Source organism: Suncus etruscus, chromosome 8 (assembly GCF_024139225.1).
Source record: "Suncus etruscus isolate mSunEtr1 chromosome 8, mSunEtr1.pri.cur, whole genome shotgun sequence".
NCBI lineage: Eukaryota > Metazoa > Chordata > Mammalia > Eulipotyphla > Soricidae > Suncus > Suncus etruscus.
The window spans coordinates 11,788,568-11,812,207 of NC_064855.1; the positions used below are offsets into that span (position 1 = coordinate 11,788,568).

Sequence of the window (23,640 nt, forward strand, 5' to 3'; positions counted from 1 at the left end):
CAAGCACCATCAGCAGTGATGCCTGAGCACAGAGCTAGTAGTAAGCTCTGAGCACCACTAGATGTGACCTCCAGGAACTAAATAAGGAAAAGGTTGGATTGCAGGGTCAGAAACAAACAACCAAATTTTGTGTCCTTCCTACCCCTTGGGATGGTCAGATAGCCATGCCCTGCCTTCTACCTCTCTGCCCACTTTAGGATACGGAGAGACTAAACTCCTCTCCAAATCACCTATCTGCAGAGGTGACTGCTTCTTAATCCTGGATTAAGTTCTACAGACAGAAGCCTGCTGGTTGGTGCCCCAGTTAAGATGCCACAGATTTAGGAGCAGATCTTGAGCTATGCGATCCTCTCTCTGTCTCCCTTGACTCTGGGCAATGCTCCTGTCAGGTGCATGTACTGTACTGGAAGTTGGTGAAAAAGCAAAAAAGAGTAATTGGGGATGGGAGGTCTGGTAGAGGGAGAGGACTGTGGTGATATAGGAGGATCAAGTCAAAGACCCTGAGCATATGACAGTGGACAGAGTCCAGCATTGGTGGGGACAGCAATATAGAAGACACACACCAAATTTCAACACCACACATCAAAAACTAAGATACTATCACAACCCAAGGCTCCCTCAATAAAATCCAGTTCTTGTTTATTCTTACCAGAGCAATAGCCCAGTGGTTAGAGTGTTTGCCTTGCATACAGCTGACCTATGACCCAGGTTCAAACTCTGGTATCCCATAGGGTCCCCCAAGTATCACCAGTAAAAATTCGTGAGTGCAGATCCAGGAGTATCCCCTAAGCACTGCGGGTGTGACCCCAAACAAACAAAAATCCAGTTCAAAACATTAGAACAAGCATTAAAAAAAAAAGGTGAGGCCTATCCTCAGTTGTGGGTGGCAGGGGTCAGCCAGAAAAGTTACTGCCATGTCCAACCCTGTCCCCAAACCCAGGGAGTGCAGACATTTGACTGGGCATTGGGAAGAATACAAAGAACAGGCAGAGAACAAAGCTTGAGAGATGCTTCCTAAATCTCTCTGGACACACCCACTTCCCCCCGCAAGTGGCACAGCAGCAAGGGCATCTGTCTTGCTCACCCAGGTTTGATTCCAAGAACATGAGCTGAGTCCCCCACTGAGCTCTGCCTAGAGTGACTCTGAAGTCAACCCTGAGCATCATCGGGTATGGGCCAAAACCAAACCAAAAAGGACGGGCTACTCCAGAGCAACTCCGTAGTTATTTCCTGCCCTGGAGGTGCAACTTTGCCTTACTTGTCTCTAGGGTTAATAAGAAGCAGAGAAAATCAACTGTGGCCACAGAAGACTACACTGATCATGGCCGATGGGGTTGGGTCTGCTGAGCCAACCCAATTTCCCAAATTTCTGCTTCTGGTTGGACCAGTTCACAGCCTCAGATTGGCTGTGTCTTCTGCCCCCCCCCCAATTCCTGCATCCCCTCCATCCCCCATCTCCTGTTCCAGAGAAAGAGTGGCAAAGTCACTGGGATGGGACACTCCTGGGTTGGGCGGTTCAACTTTAACAATTCTTGGAACATGGGCATGTGCAGACTCTTCCGGTAGAAGCCCAGTAGGTACCAGATGAACTCTTAAGGAGCCAGGTTGGAGAGGTGTACAACATGTACCTATCTGATATCCTGGTAGCTGCTGCCCCCCTACTTTTGTGGAGGAGGAGGAAGAATGGGAGGGGGAGAAGTAGGAAGAGAAGAAAGAGGAAGAGGAGGAGGAGATGACAGAAGTCGACCCGCTCCTCCAAAAATTTCTCACACGAAGCCTTGTCTTTCTTCTCACCACAACGTCTCACCCACTGCAGCCTCTGTGGCATCACCAAAGTAAATACCTTGGCAGATATTTCCAGTGAAACTCCAAACTAATGACTCCATTTTTGAAATACAGGGGCTACCCATTTCTAATGGTGTTTAGCCTGGTGGTGGGGCTTAGGGTACAAAAAAATACAGTGTGTAAAATAATATATATATATACCTATATATGTATGTATATATAGGTATATATGTGTGTGTGTGTGTGTGTGTGTGTGTGTTTTGGGGCTACACCCAGTGATTACCTCCTGGCTTGCACTCAGAAATCACTACTGGCAGGCTGGAGGGAATCACACAAGATAACAGGGATCACACCTGGGTTTGCTGTGTGCAAGGCAAATGCCCAACCAGCTGTGCTATCCCTTTGGCTCCTGGATCAATATTCTTAATCAGGAGCATGAAATCAAACCCTTCTCATGAGAGAAATGGACAAAACATGTTCTTTACCCATTGAGATCCTGCCTAAGCCTACCCACCTGGGTCTACAACCACCACAAGTATCCGCCACACTCCCTGCCATGAGCGAAATATTGCTGAGAAGCTCCCTGGAGATCCAACCAAACATGCTCAAGTGGGCGTCCGCGAATGCTGAGAAAACTCTGCCTACTGCCGGGATTCCTGCCTGCCAACACTTGTAACTGAGAGGCCATTTTCAAGAGTTATTCCCGGGAAGACTTGGCTTTTAAGGAATCAGAACTTTGATTTGCCCAAACTCTTTTTCTGGGGATCTGCAGGGAGGGGGGTGGTTGAGTGAGGAGGCTCTTTTCTACCAGGACCAGTGGGCATTCCAACCAGCCAGCCTTATTTCCCAGAAGCTCCAGAGGGCATGTAGAGAGCAAGCAGACCCAGTTCTCTGTGGCCTGTGTCTCCCCCACACTTGCCACCTCCCCCGTGTCTCTAGAAGCAACTGGCTAACCACAACGCTGAGTAATGACTGCAAAGAGAAATTAGAGAGTACTGGCAGGGGAAGGAGGCCTGCACTGGACACTGAAAGAGGCAACATCAAGTCCGACACGATCCTTGTCAGGGAAGCAGTGGTTCAGGAAAACCAGAAAGTCATAATCAAACTTGGACGCACACTCCACTGTATTCCCTCTGCCTTGGGCGAGGGCCAGGCACCCCACGTTGCCTTGGCACTCACCCCTAAGGTCCAAGAGGGATTTATATCTGCTTGGGCATTTTCCTTGAGGTCAGAAAGGGTGTGCAGAGAGGTTCGGACTGAACTCAGGGACTGGGCTGGGTGTGCACAGTAATTACGAGACCTTGTGTTTAGGCTCAGCTATTTCTGGTGTTCAAGCTAGTTTTCTCTTCCTTTTATTTATTCCCTCTGCCTGATAGATGTGGCTTCGGATCTCCCTGCCACAGTGTCCCTGTTCTCATCAACATACCCTTGCTCTAAGCAGAAACCAGGCAGAGATTTCCCTCCTCCATGCTGGTGGCCAAACTCCTTAGAAGGCACATGGCAGGGCCCGGAGAGATAGCACAGCGGCGTTTGCCTTGCAAGCAGCTGATCCAGGACCAAAGGTGGTTGGTTCAAATCCCGGTGTCCCATATGGTCCCCCGTGCCTGTCAGGAGCTATTTCTGAGCAGACAGCCAGGGGTATCCCCTGAGCACCGCCGGGTGTGGCCCAAAAGCCAAAAAAAAAAAAAAAAAAAAAAAAGAAGGCACATGGCAGGGCTGCCCCACTGACAGCAACAGCCACACTGACTCTGAAGGCAGAACTCCCCTCCCCAGCCACTATTTTAAAACTTGTTTTGGCTTTGGGGCCATACCCCACAGTGCTCAGAACTACTCTTAGCTGAGTGCTCAGAAATTGCTCCTAGGAGACTCAGGAGACTCTATGGGGGTATTGGGCAAATTCCCTCCTGCTGTGCTATCACTCTGGTCTTACCCTGGTCACTTCTTTTTTGTTTTGGGGCCACACCTGGTGATGCTCAAGGGTTACTCCTGGCTATGCACTCAGAAATCGCTCCTGGCGGGGCCGAAGAGATAGCATGGAGGTAAGGCATTTGCCTTTCATGCAGAAGGTCATTAGTTCAAATCCCTGCGTCCCATATGGTCCCCCCGCGCCTGCTAGGAGCAATTTCTGAGCCTGGAGCCAGGAATAACCCCTGAGCACTGCCGGGTGTGACCCAAAAGCCACAAAAAAAAAAAAAAAAGAAATCGCTTCTGGCTTGGGGGACTATATGGGATGCCAGGGGATCGAACCATGGTCCATCCTAGGCTAGCGCACACAAGGCAGACACCTTACAGCTTTCGTCACTGCTCTGACCCCTCCCCTGGTCACTTTTAAAAGCAGAAATGCTCCCCCTTCTGTAGCCAATATGGCCTCCAGTTTAGTGTAAAGCCCATCCCTAGGTGTGGTTCTAAGGGGACTCAGCAGCACACCAGGCGACAGGGCTAGCTGAGTCTCTAAGAGGGTGGACCCTGGTGCCCTCCTTGACCATGGCTTAGAAGGCCAAAAAAAACCCCAACCAAGCACAAAATCCCTGCCCAAACCCCCAAAACCTGTCCCCAAGGTGGCTGAGAAACTTACTCGAGGTCACAGAGAGAGTAGTTGGGGTGACCAGGATTCAGCTCCATCAGGGAGCCAACTCCAGGGGACCCGCTCTTCACCATGGGGGGCTCAGACAGGGACTCAGGCTCCACATAGCCACTCATCATCATCCTACTGAAGTTTGGGGGTCAGTCACTAAGTCCGGGGTCCACAACTAGAGTGTGCTTAGATACCTCGGCCCCTAAGTTCTAGAAGCGGAACCAAGACTAACAATGGGCTCTTACGCCCATAGAACTTCTAGAGCTGAAGGAGATGTGAAGTGGTCTCCTGAGCTCACTGGAGATAGGCAAGGGCTCCCCAAGAAGGAACCCCCACTCCTTGGCCTGAGAATGCAGCTGTCCTCAGATGGGGGAGGAGGCTGGAGTGAGTCAAGGTTCCCTCCATGCCTGACAGCCGGCACAGAGAGGACATGCAGTTGGTAACGGGAACAGAAGAAAGGACAGGGCGGTCTGGGCCCCACTCTGAGGCGGGAACAATGGCCTCTTCAAACACTGGCATCTCCGCTGGCAGCCAGCCACCTAGGAAGCAAAGGGCTCCCTGTCCCTTTAAGGACAGCCTCTCTCCACAAAGGTCAGCCATGCCAGCTCAGCCTGCCCTGCCAGCGGCTGCCTTCTTGCCACTCTTGTGCCCCGGGGTCCTGAGTTGAGCTCCCCCTTCCAGCTGTCTTCCTGAAAGCAGAGCACCTGGGGAAGCTATCACAGGTATAGGGGCCCTGCTAAAGTGAGGGTCACCCCCAGGCCCTTCTCTGCTTCACAGAAATGTCCGCTCAGAAATGAAGCAGGGTTGGACACAAGGTGGAGGCAGGGTTAAGAGAGGGGGCCACTTAAAAAATAAAATAAGGGCCCGGAGAGATAGCACAGCGGCGTTTGCCTTGCAAACAGCCGATCCAGGACCAAAGGTGGTTGGTTCGAATCCTGGTGTCCCATATGGTCCCCTGTGCCTGCCAGGAGCTATTTCTGAGCAGACAGCCAGGAGTAACCCCTGAGCATCGCCGGGTATGGCCCCAAAACCAAAAATAAATAAATAAATAAAATAAAAATAAAAGGGGGGCCAGAGAGATAGCATGGAGGTAAGGCGTTTGCCCTGCATGCAGAAGGTTGGTAGTTCGAATTCTGGCATCCCATATGGTCCCCCGAGCCTACCAGGAGCGATTTCTGAGCATAGAGCCAGGAGTAATCCCCAGAGTGCTGCTGGGGTGACCCAAAAACCAAAAAAAAAAAACAAAATAAGAGGGGGGGGGTCACTGATGGCAAAGCTAATTCCTCTTGATCACAGCTGCACCCAGAAGTCACAGGAAGGAGGGTAAGGGACAAAAGGTTAAGTAGGAGGCAAGTGGAAACGCAAGGTCAAATCCACCACTCTATGTGGTCAGACATTCAGACCCACCACTTTATGTGGCCAGATGTTCAGACCCACCACTCTATTTGGCCAGATGTTCCTTTCTCAACTTCCAGACCTCCATTCTCCAACACCGACACACACTGAGCCCCCAACAGGTACTAGAGATGAACAGTCTTATTTTTAGGGTACGAGTTATTTCAGCCATCAGCTGTCTGGGTGTTGTGGTAGCCCACATGGCCAACGTCCCCCAGAGGCCCGGTTCCAGCCAGCCTTCATGCAGACATGTGGGGTGAGGAGCAGGAGGGGTGCTCATCCTGAAAACTGCCACTAGATCTGGAGCATGAGCCTGAGCCCGTAGAAACCATGGCTCCAACACAGTGAGGCTGGCAGGGGCCAAGGCATGATCCTTGTCAGCACTCCTGAGCTACCATTTCTAGAGTGTGGTGGGCTGGTCTGTACAATCTGGGGTGAAGAGTGGTGAGAGAGGCAGCGTGGACGCCTCTCAAAGGATCTTTTCTCCAACCTCCCAGACTGTAGCATCCAGCTACACTCCCACCAGGTTGCTATCTGGGGGTGTCCCGAGCAGATCCACTACTCCAGGAAGCTGCCAGGAAGGAGCCAGGGCAGCATGGGAAGAAGCAGTTGGGCTGGCCTCTCCTCAGGCCACTGTAAGCCCTGTTCATCCCCTGATCCCTGATGCCCTTTGGCCCAAGAGCAAGAGCCCATTGACAATAACATTCTCCACAAGACTAACAACTTCGATCGTGGCCATTTCTAAATGGCACTCAAAGCCAAAAGAAAAGAGAAGAAAAGCCAAGAATGAGGAAAACAATGAGATCCGAAGAGAAGGAAGGGAACACAGAGCAGAGAAATCTTGTTCAGTGACATCATTCTCACTGCATAAAAGAGCCTCATTCCACACACATCCATCCCCACCATGGCCCTAGCTTTCCTCTCTGGTTCTTTTGTCTCCCCCACCACAGCACCCCCCAGAGGTTCTTTAGGACCCCCAGCACCTGGGGAATTTTCCTCTATGGCTGTACTTGTATTTGCTCTCCTGTGTGGTGGTAAAGGGCCACAGACTAGGGTCTGACACTTGGTCACCTTCTTAAAATCCTTCTTTTGTTCTTCCAGTTTCTACCTTATCCATGTAGACACTCTTGGGCCAGATTGTTCCTACTCCAGTGTTCCCTACTCTTCACATCCCCATTTATTCGTTCATCACTCACAAATGCAACCGAACAGAGGTGGGACACACACATGCTAAGCAACATGCTGCAGATGAGCATTGTCATCTCATTTGCAAACTTGTCCATTCGCCAAAGCACCCCATGGCGATAGATGTGACAGGGATGATGGTGGAAGGAGTTATAAGCTTATGTGCCACCGAGAGCCAAGAGTAGAGCATTATTCTATGGAACGAGGTGGGCTGATGTTCTGAAGGTAGAAAAATGGAGACAGCCTCAGAATTCCTCCTAGTCTCATGCCATGACTCAAGTTTAAATTACTTGAACTTCACAAAAATATTAAAGTAGACACATTGACAAGGCAGAATCAAAGAAGGACACAAAGCAGAAGTGACCATGTGCATTCCCCAGGGTGGGAGACACTGTCCATGGAAAATGTCATGGATACTGCAAAGGCGAAGGAAGAAGAGGGTAGGACTCAACCACATTCGACCAAGACTTCTATGGGCTGTGGTTACAAGCAAACATTCCAGGGCAAATATTTCTGATGGATGACGAGGTTAATGTGCTTATTCTATTAAGTATCCCGAGCAATGGGAAAGATAAACCTCAACAGGAAGCTAAACAAACCCCCCCAAATTATGATTCCAAGAAGAAATAGAAATGGATAATAAGGAAATTAAAAGCATGTCAGCAGTAATCAAATGAATGTAAATAACACAGCTCTGAAATAGTCGGGGGACTATCAGCTTTGCAGAGACTAAGGACAACAGTGAAACCAAGGCCAGCGAGGACGGGCAGGGCAGGGAATAAACCTCCCAGCTCACTTGCTGGCAGACTACAAAGGCAGGCAAGGACAGGGGAACACTCGCCTGATAACTTGGGATGTGTAAACTGGAACGGTCTTTCCCAAGGGCAAACTTGTTTGACATAAAAAAAAAAAAACACCTAGAAATCTGGCTTCCTCATTTATATCTATGAACTGTTAGTTAGCATAATATTATTTTTACTGTGGAGAAATCAGAAATATCCTACATATCAAATCAGGAGCCTGGACAAAGACTTTTGCCTATTTGCTACCCTTAAAAATACCGTATTTTCCGGCGTATAAGACAACTTTTGAAACAAAAAGAAGTCAACCGAAAATCGGGGGTCGTCTTATATGCCGAGTATATCCCGAAAAATGTTTCAATATGCCACTAAATTAAACAAACAAAAAAAAATATCAGGCCGCAGAGTTTCCAAATCTCTTTCTTGGGGGCTCCCAAACAGTACTCAGGAGATCTGGGGGCCACTTCTGGCAAAACCCAGCTAACTGTGTTGGTGGTTCAGTGCTAGGGTCCAAGGATGGGGTGTTGTTTGGTTCATGTAGTTGGGGAGATTAACTGACCCACCAGGGAATTGCCAGAAAAGGTGCCTATGATAAGGGACCAATCACTGCAAGGCTGCTCGGACCGCCTCTCTCACTCAGCCAATCCAAGCAGGCTTTTGATGCATGCAAATTAGACAATGTTCTGGATCCGAATCCACACTGTCAAAAGCCTGCTCAGATTGGCCAGAGTCAGAGAGGAAGTCTATGACAGTAGAACCTTTGAACCTTTGCTTGATGGGATTGGCTCACTGTGGTACATGAGCACAGGAACACATGCAGCACAGGAACGTTCTGTCTGATACAGAGAATATAGGCCTAAACCTATGTTTTAACTGCAAAATTAGGGGATTGTCTTATACACCCAGTTGTCTTATATGCCGTAAAATACGGTAATATCCTGACCGTACCTGTAAAGACTATTTTATTCTGCACATGACATATACAAAGAGCAGTTCATAGAATAAAACCAATATGGTAACAGGAATGACACAAAAGGGTGGCATAATCACTGAGTATTTCTTTTTGCCTCTATTTTTTTTTCTTTAAAAAATAAACACGGGCCCGGAGAGATAGCACAGCAGCATTTGCCTTGCAAGCAGCTGATCCAGGACCAAAGGTGGTTGGTTCAAATCCCGGTGTCCCATATGGTCCCCCGTGCCTGCCAGGAGCTATTTCTGAGCAGACAGCCAAGAGTAACCCCTGAGCATCGCCGGGTGCGACCCAAAAACCAAAAAAAAAAAAAAAGAAAAAAAAAATAAACACAACATGGGGCTAGAGTGGTGGCGCTAGAGGTAAGGCATCTGCCTTGCAGGCCCTAGCCTAGGACCGGCTACTGTTTGATCCTCCGGCATCCCATATGGTCCCCTCAAGCCAGGAATGATTTCTGAGTGCATAGCCAGGAGTAACCCTTGAGCATCAAATGAGTATGGCCCAAACAAACAAATAATTACACAACTTGTGTTGAAAAAAGAAAGAAATCAAACAAGTTAAAACTACTGATAGGGCCAGAGAGATAAGTAGATAGCCCAGAACACACACTTCTTTTCTTTTTTTGCTTTTTGGGTCACACCCAGTGATACTCGGGTTACTTCTGGCTATGCACTCAAAAATTGCTGCTGGCTTGGGGGACCATATGGGACACCTGGAGATCGAACTGCCATCCGTCCTAGGTTAGCTCAAGCAAGGCAAAGACCCTACCGTTTGTGCCACTGCTCCGGCCCCAGAACACACACTTTCTGTAATCAGGAGGCCCAAGTTTGATTTGTGGCACTGTATATGAACTCCTGAGTACCACAAGGAGTAGTCCCTGAGCACTAGCTGGTATGGTCCTCTAGATGATTCAATATGAGAATGAGTCAGCTGGCTTCTGTGATGGGTCAAGCGAGGCTGGGGAAGGTGATGAATAAAGATGGCTGATAGTAATGAGGAAAAGGAAAAATCAGGTGCTGCTGCAACTCAATCTTCTCCAGACTCAGAAGATGCAGGCAACTGAGGCCTGGTATCGACTAAGGCACTGGACCCCAGAGACTCCTCTGGTGAAGGCCCTCTGATAGCACTGGGCCATAAACAATGCCCCTTTCCATAGGAAGTAACATGAAAAAGTTGGTATAATCAAAATCATTGGAATACAGGCTTGCTGGGCTTGAAAACCAGGCAGTCCCACCTCCACAAGAAGGGGAGGTCACAACTGAAGATACTGGATGATGGTAGGATGATTGGAGAGGGGGAAACACAGCAGGATGTTGGCCCATACCTTAAGTCAAGAGGACTGACCATGGTGAGAACCCACTTGACCTATTTGCAAGATCAATGGAAAATTCTTAACCTGACAAAAGGACACATTGGCACATACCTCTTCTCGCAACACATGCCTCCTCTTGCAACTATACCCTTTCCCACCAGATGCAGCAGATATTCTTCCTGCAGGCTGAGGGTAGGTGCTATTTGAACAGCCTCTGTGGAGACTGTCAGACCTGGTCAGGAAATGCCCTCAAAAAAGGACCCCAGTTGGCTTCAAAAAAAAAAAAACAGGGGCCGGAGAGATAGCATGGAGATGGAGGTTAAGGTGTTTGCCTTTCATGCAGAAGGACGGTGGTTCGAATCCTGGCATCCCATATGGTCCCCTGTGCCTGCCAGGGGCGATTTCTGAGCACAGAGCCAGGAGTAACCCCTGAGCACTGCCAGGTGTGACCCAAAAACAAACAAACAAACAAAGAAAAGAACAAACCAGGTGTGAGAAAAAAAAAAAGTGGGAAAATGACACTTAAGTTTCCCCTAGCTACTGAAGGTGAGGTTGACTCTTGAAGAGAAAGAAGAGGCCATGAGGATCTAAGATCTGGGGTGAACAGTTCCCCTGGCCATGGTGGCTGAAGTTTTTGATACCCAGTGAGGACAACTGGTAATCACAGTTAGCACAAACTTGGCCTGATTTAAGCCGAGAGACTTGACTGCAGCAAGAAAGAAAATCCAGTTCTGTAGCTGTACAGTCACAGCATTTAACAGAGTTGAGGACTTCCCACTCCAAGGCCTAATATTTGTTATTAATATTTTGGGGCCACAGTTAGTGATGGCTCATTGTTTGCTTCAGGTTCTGCATTCAGAGCTTGTGGGGCCCTTGTGGGGTGCTAGGGATCTAACCCTGTGTTGGCTGCATGTAAAAAAAAAGCTACTTATTTGCTATATTATCACATTAACCCCACAGGTCCTAATTATTATGAAAAGGGGGAGGAGCAGTGGTGCTAGAGGTAAGACTTCTGCCCTTTAAGCACTAGCCTAGGATGGACCGGGATTTGATCCCCCAGCGTCCCATTGGGTCCCCCAAGTACATAGCCAGGAGTAACCCCTGAGCATCACTGGGTGTGCCCCTCCCAAAAAAAAAACGAAAAAAAGAAAAAGAAAAAGAAGTAAAAGGGTGAGCAATGGGGCTGGAGAGAAAGTGTAGGGTTAAAGCACTTGCCTTGCATCCTCTCAACCCTGACTGGAATCTCCAGTACCACATGGTTTCCCAAGCACCACCAGGAATCACCCCTGAGCAGAGAACCAGGAAAAACCCTTGAGCTGAGTACAGTCCAATGCCTGCTATACACTCCCCCCACCCCAAAGAGAAAGGCTCCGTCACTGCAGCTGGAAATACGTTTCATACAAAGATTGCTCAAGACCTAATGGCAGTAGTTGGCTCCCAAAACTGTAGTCTTTTAAGACTACTGATTTTTTTTTGGCTTGGTTTATTTATTTCAGGGGTCTCAAACTCAATTTACCTGGGGGCCGCAGGAGGCAAAGTCGGGGTGATCCTTGAGTGCAAAGTCAGTAGTAAGCCTTGAACATTGGGGGGCGTGTGACCCAAACAACTAAAACAAAACAAAGATTCCTCTAGGGCAGGGCCACACAATGTTGTACGGAGGGCCACAAATGGCCCGCGGGCCGTGAGTTTGAGACCCCTGATTTATTTATTTTTGGACTGGTGATATTCAGGGACTATTCCTGGCTCTGTGCTTAGTGACTCTGGTGGTGCTCAGGAAAACTATATGAGATGCCAGAAATCCAATTTGGGTTAGTTGTGTACAAGGTATTTTGTTTGTTTCTATCAAAGAAAGCAAGAGCTTGAAGAAAGAACTCTTGGTTGATGAAATCAGAATATTAAAGCAAACCATTTCACATACACCAAAAGGGAGGAGATGAAGAGATAATTGCCTTACATGCAGCTGACCTGGGTTTGATCCTTGATATCTCAGATGGTCCCCCCCAGGTCTGCCAGGAGTGAACCTTGAATATAGAGCAGTAAGCCCTGAGCACCCTCAGATGTGGCCCCTAAGAGCGCGCGCCCGCGCACACACACACACACACACACACACACACACACACACACACACACTCATTTCTCTAGGCCAGAGTTAACAGACACAAATTCAAGTAATATACTTAAGAAGTATATGTGAGCCCCAAAGAATAGCAAAGGAGAAAAAAAATACTATGGGCTAGCAGCAGGGTAAATCACCTTCCAAAGACCAATGGTTGAAGTCTCCCATATCGGCACCTTTGGTTTGTTGAGTTCAAGCAAAGACTGGAAAACAAAGGCACTCTGCATGTCATAATACTACCAGATAAAAACTCAGATCATTCAATGGAATAAAAAGTTGAGGTCGCTGCAGGAAGGCTCTTATGAAATACTGAGTCAGTCAGTCTCTCTCTCTCTCTCTCTCTCTCTCTCTCTCTCTCTCTCTCTCTCTCTCTCTCTCCCCTATCTCTCTCTCTATCTCTCTCTCCCCTCTTTCTCTCCCCCTCTCTATCTTTCTCTCTCTCTTTCAGGCTCAGGAGAAAGGGTCCAAAAAAAGATCTTAACTGAAAGACAAATCTATTTGCACTAGAGCCGGGAAGACATCTGAGGCCCTCTGTGGAATTTTCCTCTAAGATGCAGGACTGCTGCAAACCGACTCAGGGGGCTGGGCTGCTCCAGGCTCCCCCACTGCTGGCAACTCCCCTCTGGGATAAGGAGCAGTTCTTACTCCACTGACTGTGCCTGCCACCAGCCCAAGGGAGCCAATGAATAAAGTAACAAGGAATAAATGAACTGAACTAAGAAACTGGAGAAGCTGGGAAGAACCCGAGAATATGAAAAGACCCAAGGGAGACCAGTAAGAGCCCCGTGCTCCTTAGGCATAAGTTCACGAGGAGACTCCAGTGGTCACATGTGCAGTCACATGTGTGGCTCTGTTTCACACATCAACTCAAGTGGGCACCAGGACCTTGACAAAGGTCAGCACCCCGTGAGTCGCTTGTGACCTCCAGTGATGTGACCCTCTGCTGTGTCCCCTTGAGGGCCAGGAGGCAGTATCTAGCAGTGATAAAGGGGCCTGTTGAACTTGCAAAGTAAGTCAAAGGCATGAGAGACTGCACAGGGGTTAAGGCGCTTGCCTTGTACATGGCTGAGCCTGGTGTGATCTCCAGCACCACATATGGTCCCTCAAGCACTGCCAAGAGTGACTGATCCCTGAGCACAGAACCAGGAGTAAGCACTGCTTGTGTTGTCAAAAACAAAAACCAGGGGCTTGAGCAATAGCACATCAGGTAAGACATTTGCCTTGCATGCAGTCAACACAACCAATGGACTTCAGTTTAAATCCCAGTATCCTATATGGTCCCCAGAGCCTACCAGGAAGGACTTCTGAGTACAGATCCAGAAGTAACACCCCTGAGCACTGCCAGGTGTGACCCCCCAAAAAACAAGACAAAACAAAACAAAACAAAGAAAACAAGGAGGGTAAAGATGAATGACTTTGTTCAACAGTGCCTGGGCTGTGAGAAATAATCATGGACTGTTGGTGTCTGTAGGCCAAAGACCATGACCCAAAGCCAAAGAGAAAAAAAACGAAGGGTTTAAGGGCAGCTGACATTTACAACATTTACATGTGTTGTCCACATATCAGACGGACAGTCTCTCTGCACCCCTAGAACTACTGTATGTAATGCTCCAAATTCTGCAAAGCCCCTTCAAGGGAAAAGGGTTTAGGCCCAACTGTGGATGAGGCAATAAAAGGTAGGGACAGCCTAAGAGCTGCCCACAGTCATGGTCACAAGGGATAAAGTTTCAGGAGGGAGTGTAGACAGAAGCATACACCAGCAAGAGAACTAAGAAGCACAGTCACCACCTATGGGTGGGGGACCCCCAAGTCAAACCTACAAATCTACATCATGCTTTGTTCCCAAGATAGACTGTCACTGGGGCTTGTCCAACCAGCCTATTTATGTTTTCATAAATCTTTTTTTGTGTGTGTGTGGTTTTTGGGTCACACCCAGCAGTGCTCAGGGGTTATTCCTGGCTCCATGCTCAGAAATTGCTCCTGGCAGGCACGCGAGACCATATGGGATGCTGGGATTTGAACCGATGACCTTCTGCATGAAAGGCAAATGCCTTACCTCCATGCTATCTCTCTGGCCCCTGCTTTCATAAATCTTAAGACAACATCACCTACAACTAAAAAAAATAGGCATTGAAAGTGTTAAGTTATGGTGAAGAGCCAGTGTCCAATGGTTCAAACAACAGACATTGGTCACACACACTACTCTTGTGTACTGAGAATATGCCACAAACTGGAACAATTTTTGTTTTGGTTTGTTTTGTTTTGTTTGAGGGGGGGTCATATCTGGTGGGCTCTCAGGGATTACTCCTAACTCTGTGCTCAGAAATTACTTTTGATAGTCTTCGGAGGGAATGGACATATGGGATGCTGGGGTCAAACCTGGGTCAGCCATGTGCAAAGCAAACAACTTACCGGCTGTGCTATCGCTTCAATCCTAGAATAATTTTTGCAAAGAGCTGATGCTGAAGTGGCAGCCACCAGACTAGTACAGACTGGGCCCTGCCTTTCGCCAAATACTGAGCAGCTGTCCTGGCCAGGCAAGCATCTGCAGCCAGGGAAAGGACAGTCCACCGTGGAAGTCCTGTATTTCTACCACACTGACCTTCCTTGTTCTTCTCAGGGAGATTGTCAGGATCTTGGTATCTATCTCCTGCTTTGCTCAGCTGTCCCTGACGGTCTCAGTGCCGTTATTAACTACATTCATTTCCTTATGTGTAAAATGAGAAAAACGCCACCTTTCCTGCAAAGCTGTATGATGTGTGTGTGTGTGTGTGTGTATACACACATATATATATAAATACAAATATATATATACATATATATAAAATGTTTGGGCCACACACCTGTGCTTAGGTTTACTCCTCATAGGGCTGAGGGGCCATTTGAGGTGCTGGGGATCAAACTCAGGTTGGCTGTGCCCAAGCCATGCACCCTATCCATTGTGTTATTGTTCCAGCCCAATTTTTATTTATTTTATTTTGTTTTATTTTATTGGCTTTTGGACTATACTTGGAGATGCTCAAGGGTTACTCCTTAACTCTGTACTCAAGTGATGTGGAAGTCTCATGGCTCAATCCCAAGCAAGGGATTGGGGAGATACGGGTCTGGGAGCAAATGCAGACACAGGAAATAATCCACACAAAATTAAAGGGGATGGTACATGTCCAAAAAAATTTCACCACAAGCTTTCTGCTTCTAACACTAAGACCAGCAGGCAGATAGCTCAGTTGTTGAAAAACTGAAACTGCAAGCCGTTTCTCCCTGAGATCCGGGGTCTTTATTGGAAGTGAAAGACCATCCCCTGGGGTGGAGAACAGGTAGGGTAAGAGACCGATCCAAAAGGTGCTTCAATCCAATGAGTGATAAGAACCAGCAAAGAAGAATTATCCTGAATAGAATGAAAACCAGTTATTCCAACACGAAGGAATCACTCTTGGCAGGTACTGGGACCATATGGAATGCTAGGGATTGAACCGGGTTGGCCATGTGCAAAGTAAATGTCCTGCCCACTGTACTATTGTCTGGCCCACCAATTTAATTTTTGGGGAGGGTCACATCTGGCAGAACTCATGGGTTACTCCTTGCTCTGTGCTCAGAAATCACTCCTGGGAGACTCAGGGGACCATATAGAATGCCAGAAATCAAACAGAGATCTGTCCTGGTTTGACTGTGTGCAAGGCAAACAAACATCCTACCACTGTGCTATTGCACCGCCCTCTCTCAACTCAATTTTTAAAAGCTGGAACAATGGTAAAAATATGGTTTCAATATTCTCAAGATATGTGCTGCTGTCATTTCTCAATCCTTTCCTCATCCTTGCTCCCAAGTGCTGCCTACATGCCAGTGCTTGCCCGGGGCACCTGCTCATTGAGCCTAGACATCCAGTACATTTCCTTCTTCTTGGGACGTCCAGAGTTAGAGGGTCTTCATGGTTCAGTGCAGTCACCCACAAGCCCGGAAGCAGTGCTGCAGGTGGGTGCCTGCCTTTCTACCCCAAGTTTCCCACGCACCTCTCCCTGTTCTGCCCAGTGACCCGGCACTCTCTGCCAGGCCCTCCTTCCAGGGATCCTCGCTCTTGCTTCTGTCCTGCCTGCAGACAGTCTAATTGCTCTAGAAATTTCAGTGGCCTTCCTTCTTCAGAGATCAAGAGACACATCGCCTCATCCACACAGCCCCCAACCTTTCCCACTGTTCCTAAAAAGCCATTGGCAGTTGTAATTCATACCACAAGTGTCTTTACTGACTCAGAACAGTGGACCTCAAACATTGTATGCTTGTGGGAGGGAGGTTGGAAATTATGGTCTTAGAACTTACTCTAACCTTTCATGAATTCAACTTGCTTCTCTCCTTCTGATTTATTTTATTTATTATTTGTTATTTATTATTATCTCTGCCTTCTGATTTATTTGCGATTAGACTGGTTCAGAACCTGAAGCTGAAAGCTGGCATGCCAGTCCGTATACTTTTAGGCTGTATGACCTTGGATCAGTTGCATAATCTGTGCCGTAAATTTACTTAAAATTTAAATTTTAAATTTACAGAGAGGTGGGGCCGGGAAGGTGGCGCTAGAGGTAAGGTGTCTGCCTTGCAAGCGCTGGCATAGGATGGACCGTGGTTCGATCCCCCGGCATCCCATATGGTTCCCCCCCAAGCCAGGAGCGATTTTTGAGCGCATAGCCAGGAGTAACCCCTGAGCATCACTGGGTGTGGCCCAAAAAACCGAAAAAAAAAAAAATTTACAGAGAGGTGAACTTGCAAACTCTTTATACAGAGCTCCACAATATGGTATAGGGAACATCTGAAATATGTCTCATGATGCACAGAGAAAGCCACTATGTTGTTTTTGCTTTTGGGCCACACCCAGCAGTGCTCAGGGGTTACTCCTGGCTCTGAGTTTAGATGAGCTTGTTGGGCCCTGGGTACCATATGGGATGCTGGGGACTAAACCTGAATGGGCCGCATGCAAAGCAAATGTCCTACTCATTGCATTATAGTTCTGGCCCTTGCTGGGTTGATATATTTTCTATTATTATGTTCCTTTAATTTTAGACTGGGACTTAACAATAGTGCTAATGTTATTGCATCCTTCTAGCCATCACTATAACTTTGTTAGGGTCCAGAGAAAGGGAGGATATATCCAGTAAAAAAAACATAGCACTTTGGGGGCCCAGAGAAATAGCACAGCGGCGTTTGCCTTGCAAGCAGCCTATCTAGGACCAAAGGTGGTTGGTTCAAATCCCATATGGTCCCCCGTGCCTGCCAGGAGCTATTTCTGAGCAGACAGCCAGGAGTAACCCCTGAGCACCGCCGGGTGTGGCCCAAAAACCAAACACCAAAAACAAAAACAAAAAAAAACCATAGCACTTTGTTGCACTCAAGAAGCATCTCCATTAACTCATGTAAGGGGTAGCAAACTTAGAGTCCAGCACCAGGTAATAAGTATTTGAGTTTTGTGATCATAAGAATCCTGTAACTCGAATATTAGCACCTGGGAAGAGCCATCAACTCTCCACCAACAAATGACCAGAGCTGTGAAACAATGGAGCTCTGGTCATGGACACTGATCTGTGAATTTCATATAATTTTTCACTCCTATTTAAATAATATTCTTGGGCCTGGAGCCATAGTACAGCATGGAGGGTGCTTGCGTTGCATTGTTGCTGGCCAGAATTCCATCCCTGGCATCCAATAGGGTTCCCTGAGCACTGCCAGAAGTGCAGAGCCAGGAGTAATCCCTGAGCATCGCTGGGCATGACCCAAAAAGCAAAACCCAACATCAACAACAAGGGTCCAGAGCAATAGCACAGTGGGTAGAACACTTGTTCGATCCCTGACATCCCATATGGTCCCCTGACCTTCCCGGACTGACTTCTGAGTGCAGAGCAAGGAGCAATTCCAGATGCGGCCCAAAACAACAACAACAACAACAAAATAAATAAATAAATACCAGTCTTGCTTCTTCCAACCATTCTTAAAGGTCTAAAATACATAGCTGGGAAGCTAAGCTGTTCGAAAACAGGCCATGCATGTACTGATTTGGCACAAGGTTACAAAAGTTTCTTCAGGATCTATTTTCCCCTGAGAAAACGTTAGTGTCTTTCTGCAAACATAAAATAACAAACAGACAGAGTCTGTATAAGTCAATATAAAAAACATCAGTGTTCTCTAGCTCCTCATAGTCTGTTCGACTGAAAAAAGCACTCATGGAGGGAGTAAGAGTTTAGCTTTCCCAACAATTTCACCAGTCAGCAATACTCATCACTTGCTCTAACTCCATCTCTGGAAATCTGGGTTATTTCTACCAGCAAGGCAATTTATTGACAAGAAGTTTCTTAATGGTTAAAAGACATTCCTAGCCAGCAGCAAAGAGCCTCAAGTACTCAAGAGTATGATCAGACACAATCTGTCTTCCCAAAGCTTCCATATTATCAAAAGAAATCTCTTCCTCCTTCAAAGCTGCTAACCAAACAAGTGACAAAAGCCAAGCCTGATGGTGGAGGCCTTTTTGCAGCCAGGTGCACTTCACAGGGGTATCCTGGGAGAGAGGAGAGACAGGCCTACAGTTCTAAGAAGTCTGGAGCCTTGGGAGAGGTACTCATTGCCCTAAGCTGTCTCGATCACTTGCTCTCTCACTCAGGCCTTCACGAATACCAATGCTTGAATGGTGACAGTCAGACTTGATTTCCCAGGCCAAGGTTAAAGTTCTGGTCCCCCTTTTCAACCACTATGGGATGTTTGTAGATGAATACTGAACATTTTCAAGTGGAGGTTTATTTACAGTTTCTGCTCTTGGTTACAGAAAATCCTGGAGGGCCTCTCAGGACAGGGCCCAAACAGTCATTGAATCTCACTTTCAAAACCAGCAGCCACCTGAGGCAAACACTCATCCCCTGTCAGACCACACAGCAGGTCAAAGGGTGGTGACCAGATTCAGATTCTCCTGGAAGATCCAGGAGTCCTCAAAGTATGAGACAGACCAGCGATCCACATCTCCATCCCACACATAGGCCCAGAACTGGAGCCCCAGGGAGGCCAGTTCTATGCAGCTCAAAGGTTTGAAATCTCGCCTGATCTTCTAGAGACAGAGTTCTGCAGTTTCTCCTCATTGCGAATCTTACTTACTTTTCCTTGCTGCAAAACTACCCATTTTCTCTCCCACATGCAGCCTAACAGCTACAGAAAGAGCTGCATCTGGGGCCTGGGTACCCAGTACAAACATGTGTGCAAGGATGGGCTTTCTCCCACAGTTCTCACTACAGACCATAGCAGGCTCAGGTGCCTGGAGAAACCCAGTTTCTCTCAGCTGGGCCTCATGTGCTGGACCAGGGTTCACACTGTTGGTCATGGCCTTTCCTCAAGGTCTGCCCCTGCCTTGAGGCTCTGTGGAAACTGTGTTACCAACCCCAACAGATGTGAGGCTCAGGAATACAAGGACAGAGAATCAAGACAGATGTTGCTACCATCTGCCAAGGCCAGAGGGAACCAAGACAACCAACACTGGAAGCAGAGTCCATAATATCGAGGCCTTGTTGTCATCTAAGGTTCTGAAACCCCAAAGGAGTGAGGAATCTCTCTCTCTGCCTGTATCTCTATCTCTGTGTGTATGTCTCTCTCTCACACACACAATAACCATGAAGGACCTAAGCACTGCTGAATTATTCTCTTAAGAAAAGCACCTGGCATCCACACTTCCGGTGACAACCATCTCTGTTTTGGCTCAGCCCTGTCGGTACCACCTTCTCTCTCTTCCATGTCTGCCCCTCACTCTCAGGAGGCCACTCCATTGAATCCCCTTCAGGGAGCCTAAGGGCCCCATCAAAGGAGGGTGGGGAGGCCAGTGTCAGCCATAGACAGGCTGCACCTCAAAACATTCCCTAAGAAAACCTTACAACTCCATGAGATGAGGTGCCAGTGCTCAAGACAGCAGCTACTGGCCAGCCTGAGACCATCCACCCTCACCCCCAAGTGCCAATGATTCCCCAAAGTTTTCCCACCAGTTCAACAACTGTAGAAAAGAGGGATAGATGGGTAACAGAGTTAGGGACCCCCAAGCCCACACTCTGTATGCTTCTCTCTCTCTCTCTCTTTCTCTCTCTCTCTCTCTCTCTCTCTCTTTCTCTCTCTCTTTCTCTCTGTCTCTCTCTCACACACACACACACACACACAAAAGATACACACATTGGGGGTGGTAGTCCAAATGGAAGAGTAGCCAAGTGCAAAGAGTCTGTACTCTGGCCTTTTCTGGTCCCCAGTCTTTCCTGTGCCCCCCTTTTCACTAATGAGCTGCATAAACTCAATTCGAATCCTCTTCTCTACGTCTTTAGCTCTCAAAGGGAGACTGGCTGCTTCACAGAGCAGAGAAAGGATGGATGGAATGAGGCGATGCATATTCACACATATACTTACATATTCATACATGTACGAGTCTAATGAACTAACCAAACCAATAGCAAAGACAGGAACAACTTTGCCCCGAGAAAGGACACAACAGAGCATGAAGCTAAATCCAGAGGGCACAGTAAAGCGGATGAGTGAGAAATCAGCTGTGTGGCCGGGGAGGCCCTTGCCTACCTGAGTCATAGAGCTCAGAGACCAGCACAATATGCTCTCGAGCCCCCCACGATTCACCCCATGTCAAGCAACATGTGGGGAGAGACTGTTATATGGTCCCACTGAAGTACGCAAGAAACAGTGTCTGCCTCTTCCTCACTGTCACTGTTATCATTATCATTCTCAGCCACATATTTATACCACTAACCCCTAGCAGGCATTCCAGAGATGTTTCTAGAAATGAAACAGAAAGGTCACTCCTCCATCCCCTTCCATGCAGACGTGGTACTGAGACCAGCTGGCCTGTGTGTCTGACCTGGCATTTGTGCCCAGCTTCCCCATGGGTGCAAAAAAAGCACCTGGCAGGGCTCTCTGGTCAGAGAAGTCCAATTTTGAGCCCAGATACCATACCCACCCGCAGAGCAACTCAGGCTGCAGCATCCGTACCTGAACAGAGAGTCAGAGCCTTAGGGACCACACACATTTCCTGTCCTCAGACACCTGATCTGGCTGGACAGGATGGGGTTTGGGGGGCTCTGGGGTTCTGCGGTTTCGGGGTTCTGGGTCTTGGCTCCTGGCCTGGCGCTGCTCTCCTTGTAGGAACACAGCCAGAAAGAGCCAGGACTAGTTTCCAAAGGCAAATAAATGTCTTTCTGCCTGCAGCACTCACTTCCTGGGGGGAGCTGGTAGTCTCAGCCTAAATGACAGCCAAGCCCCCTCATCCACACCCCTAGCCAGGGCTGCTGAGAAGGGGCACAGAGGGACATCTGTCCCCCCCCCCATCCTAGCCCAACTCCGCTTAGGCCCTAAGGCCCAGCTTTAGGTGTGGACAGACCTAGACTAAAGACTCTAACTGGTCCCCTCCCAGGAAGCTGGTACTCCCATCCCTCTGCAGGAGGTTTGGGAGTGCTCAGCATAACAGCTCTGCAAGGAAAAAGCCCAGAGTCAGGGAGGTGAACCCTAAGAAACTGCAGGCAATGCTAGTTTGCCACTTCCAGACCCCTGCAGTTGTTAAGAGCTTGCAAGCCCTCAGCACCTCCTTCCCCCTTCCACGTGCCTTTTCAAGACTCACTAAAAGGTCTCCAGGACAGACAGATCTGACTTAGTAGGATCTGGACAGCAGGATGTGGCCTCAGGCCAGGCTCAGGCTCCGGACAGGCTCAGGCTCCGGACATTAAAGTGCTCCAGACCTTTTACATTCCTCCAAAGAGCCTGCAGCTGCAGTGACCACAGGACTGGGCTTTTTAGGGGCCCTTCTCCCCACCCCTCCAGCTCCCATCCTCTTCTCAGAAGAGAGTAAGCCCAGCAGTAAGCCCAAGGAGCCTTCCTCCCACCACAGGGGTCCAGATTAATGCTCTGACAAAGTTTCCCCCAGCAAAATCTCTTCGTATCTGAGTCAGATTTTGAAAAACCAATGTTCTGGGGCTGCAGCGATAGCACAGCAGGGAGGGCGTTTGCTTTGCACGCGACTGACTCCGGTTTGATCTCCGGCATCCCATATGGTCCTCCGAGCTTGCCAGGAGTGAACCCTGATGGCAGAGCCAGGAGTAAGCCCTGAGCACTACCAGGTGTGGCCTGAAAGCCTAAAAACCAAACCTAATCAAAACAAACCCCTAACCCAGTCCCCTTCCCTGCTGCTTCAAAGGGGCTGGAGGCAGAAAGAAGGGTTTTCGTTTTCAAGCGCAGGTTAAAAAACACTGTAGTAGTTCTATGACCGCAATACAGTGCCCCCCCCCCCACTCCAAGCACAAGGGGGTCAGAATACATCTGTACTTCCAGGGGGGTGCTCCTCACAATCTGCAACGGTGGGGGCATCTGAGGAGGCTCCCGAGACAAGACCAGAGTGCCCCTCTAGCTGTCCAAGCCCCCCACCACCTACCCACTGTCTGCCTTGGCAGAAAGCATGCCATGGAGTCCAAGTCACCCCCCCCCCCAAAAGGCTCCTTCTTCATCAAGTTCCATCAGCCAGCACCACCTGGCAAGAGGAGACGCTTGCACTGCAGCAGGGTCTCCCCACAGCCCCTCACGTCCCCTCTACCTCCCCTCTAGGAATCAAGAGTCCAACTTTGCAGAGTGCCTGGTGGTTCCCAGCACCAGGTGAAGGAGCCCTCCAGGATGCAGCAGAGGGGAGAGGCCAGCAGGGGTGCGGGGTGCAGGCTGAAGGGTTGGGGGGGGGGGGATGACTGCTGTGTCTCACTTACCAGGAGAGCTTAAATCCTTTCATCAGTCCAGTCACGAGCAGCCACGGACCGTGGCCTTCGCATCCCCAGCACAGCTGCCCCAGTCCCAGGACATATTGGAAAAGATAACGAAGGCCCCCCCGGAACAGAATCCCATGTAATGTGACTTGAGCACAGAAAGAGACAGGAGACAGCAGAGAGAGCAGGGAGGGAGGCAGGAGGGAGAGAGCCTAGGCAGTGGGGGCTGGGGGGAGAGCGGCTGCTTTGGCTCTGGGGTTCTGCCCCTCGCCCTTCCTCAGCCCCAAAGCTGCCCCCCAGTCCGGTCCAGGCCTGCCTGATGCCCGAGCTCGGCTGCTGCCACGGTAGGTCCTGCAGAGGTGAGGTGAGGCGGGGATGGCGATGCTAGCAGAGCCCCACAACCAGCCTTGCACTGACAGTCAGCAGGCCAGCTGGCTGGCTGGTCACTCACCCTGAACCCACCCACCACAGCCGGCCAGGGGCTCCTCCGGGCAGCCCAGGGGGAGCCCAAGGAGAGCAGAACCCCAGCAGAAGCTGCACCTCTCCTCCCCCAGGCGGCAGCTCCTGCAGCTCCATATAATCGCCTAATCAATGCAGTACCCAAGCAAAGCACTGCCAGCCACTTCCGCCCATTTAAAGACACAGCACATGTTTTGGCTCCAGCCCGGACCGAAAGTCAGGGAGAGGGCGGGTGAGGAATGTGGAGCCGGAGACTGAGAAGAGGGGGGCCCTGAGCTTGGCTGCTGTGTCTGTC

General features: G+C 48.9%; 1 protein-coding gene across 1 annotated transcript in view; it reads right to left on the bottom strand.

The window, feature by feature from the left end:
• The window catches only part of GRAMD1B (GRAM domain containing 1B), an 82,025-nt gene extending 58,934 nt beyond the window's left edge, over nt 1–23,091 (bottom strand). The window contains exon 1 of the transcript XR_007498236.1: nt 22,890–23,091. The gene's annotated coding sequence lies outside the window, so the exon portion shown is untranslated. The remainder of the gene's footprint in view (nt 1–22,889) is intronic.
• Nucleotides 23,092–23,640: the final 549 nt, after the last annotated feature.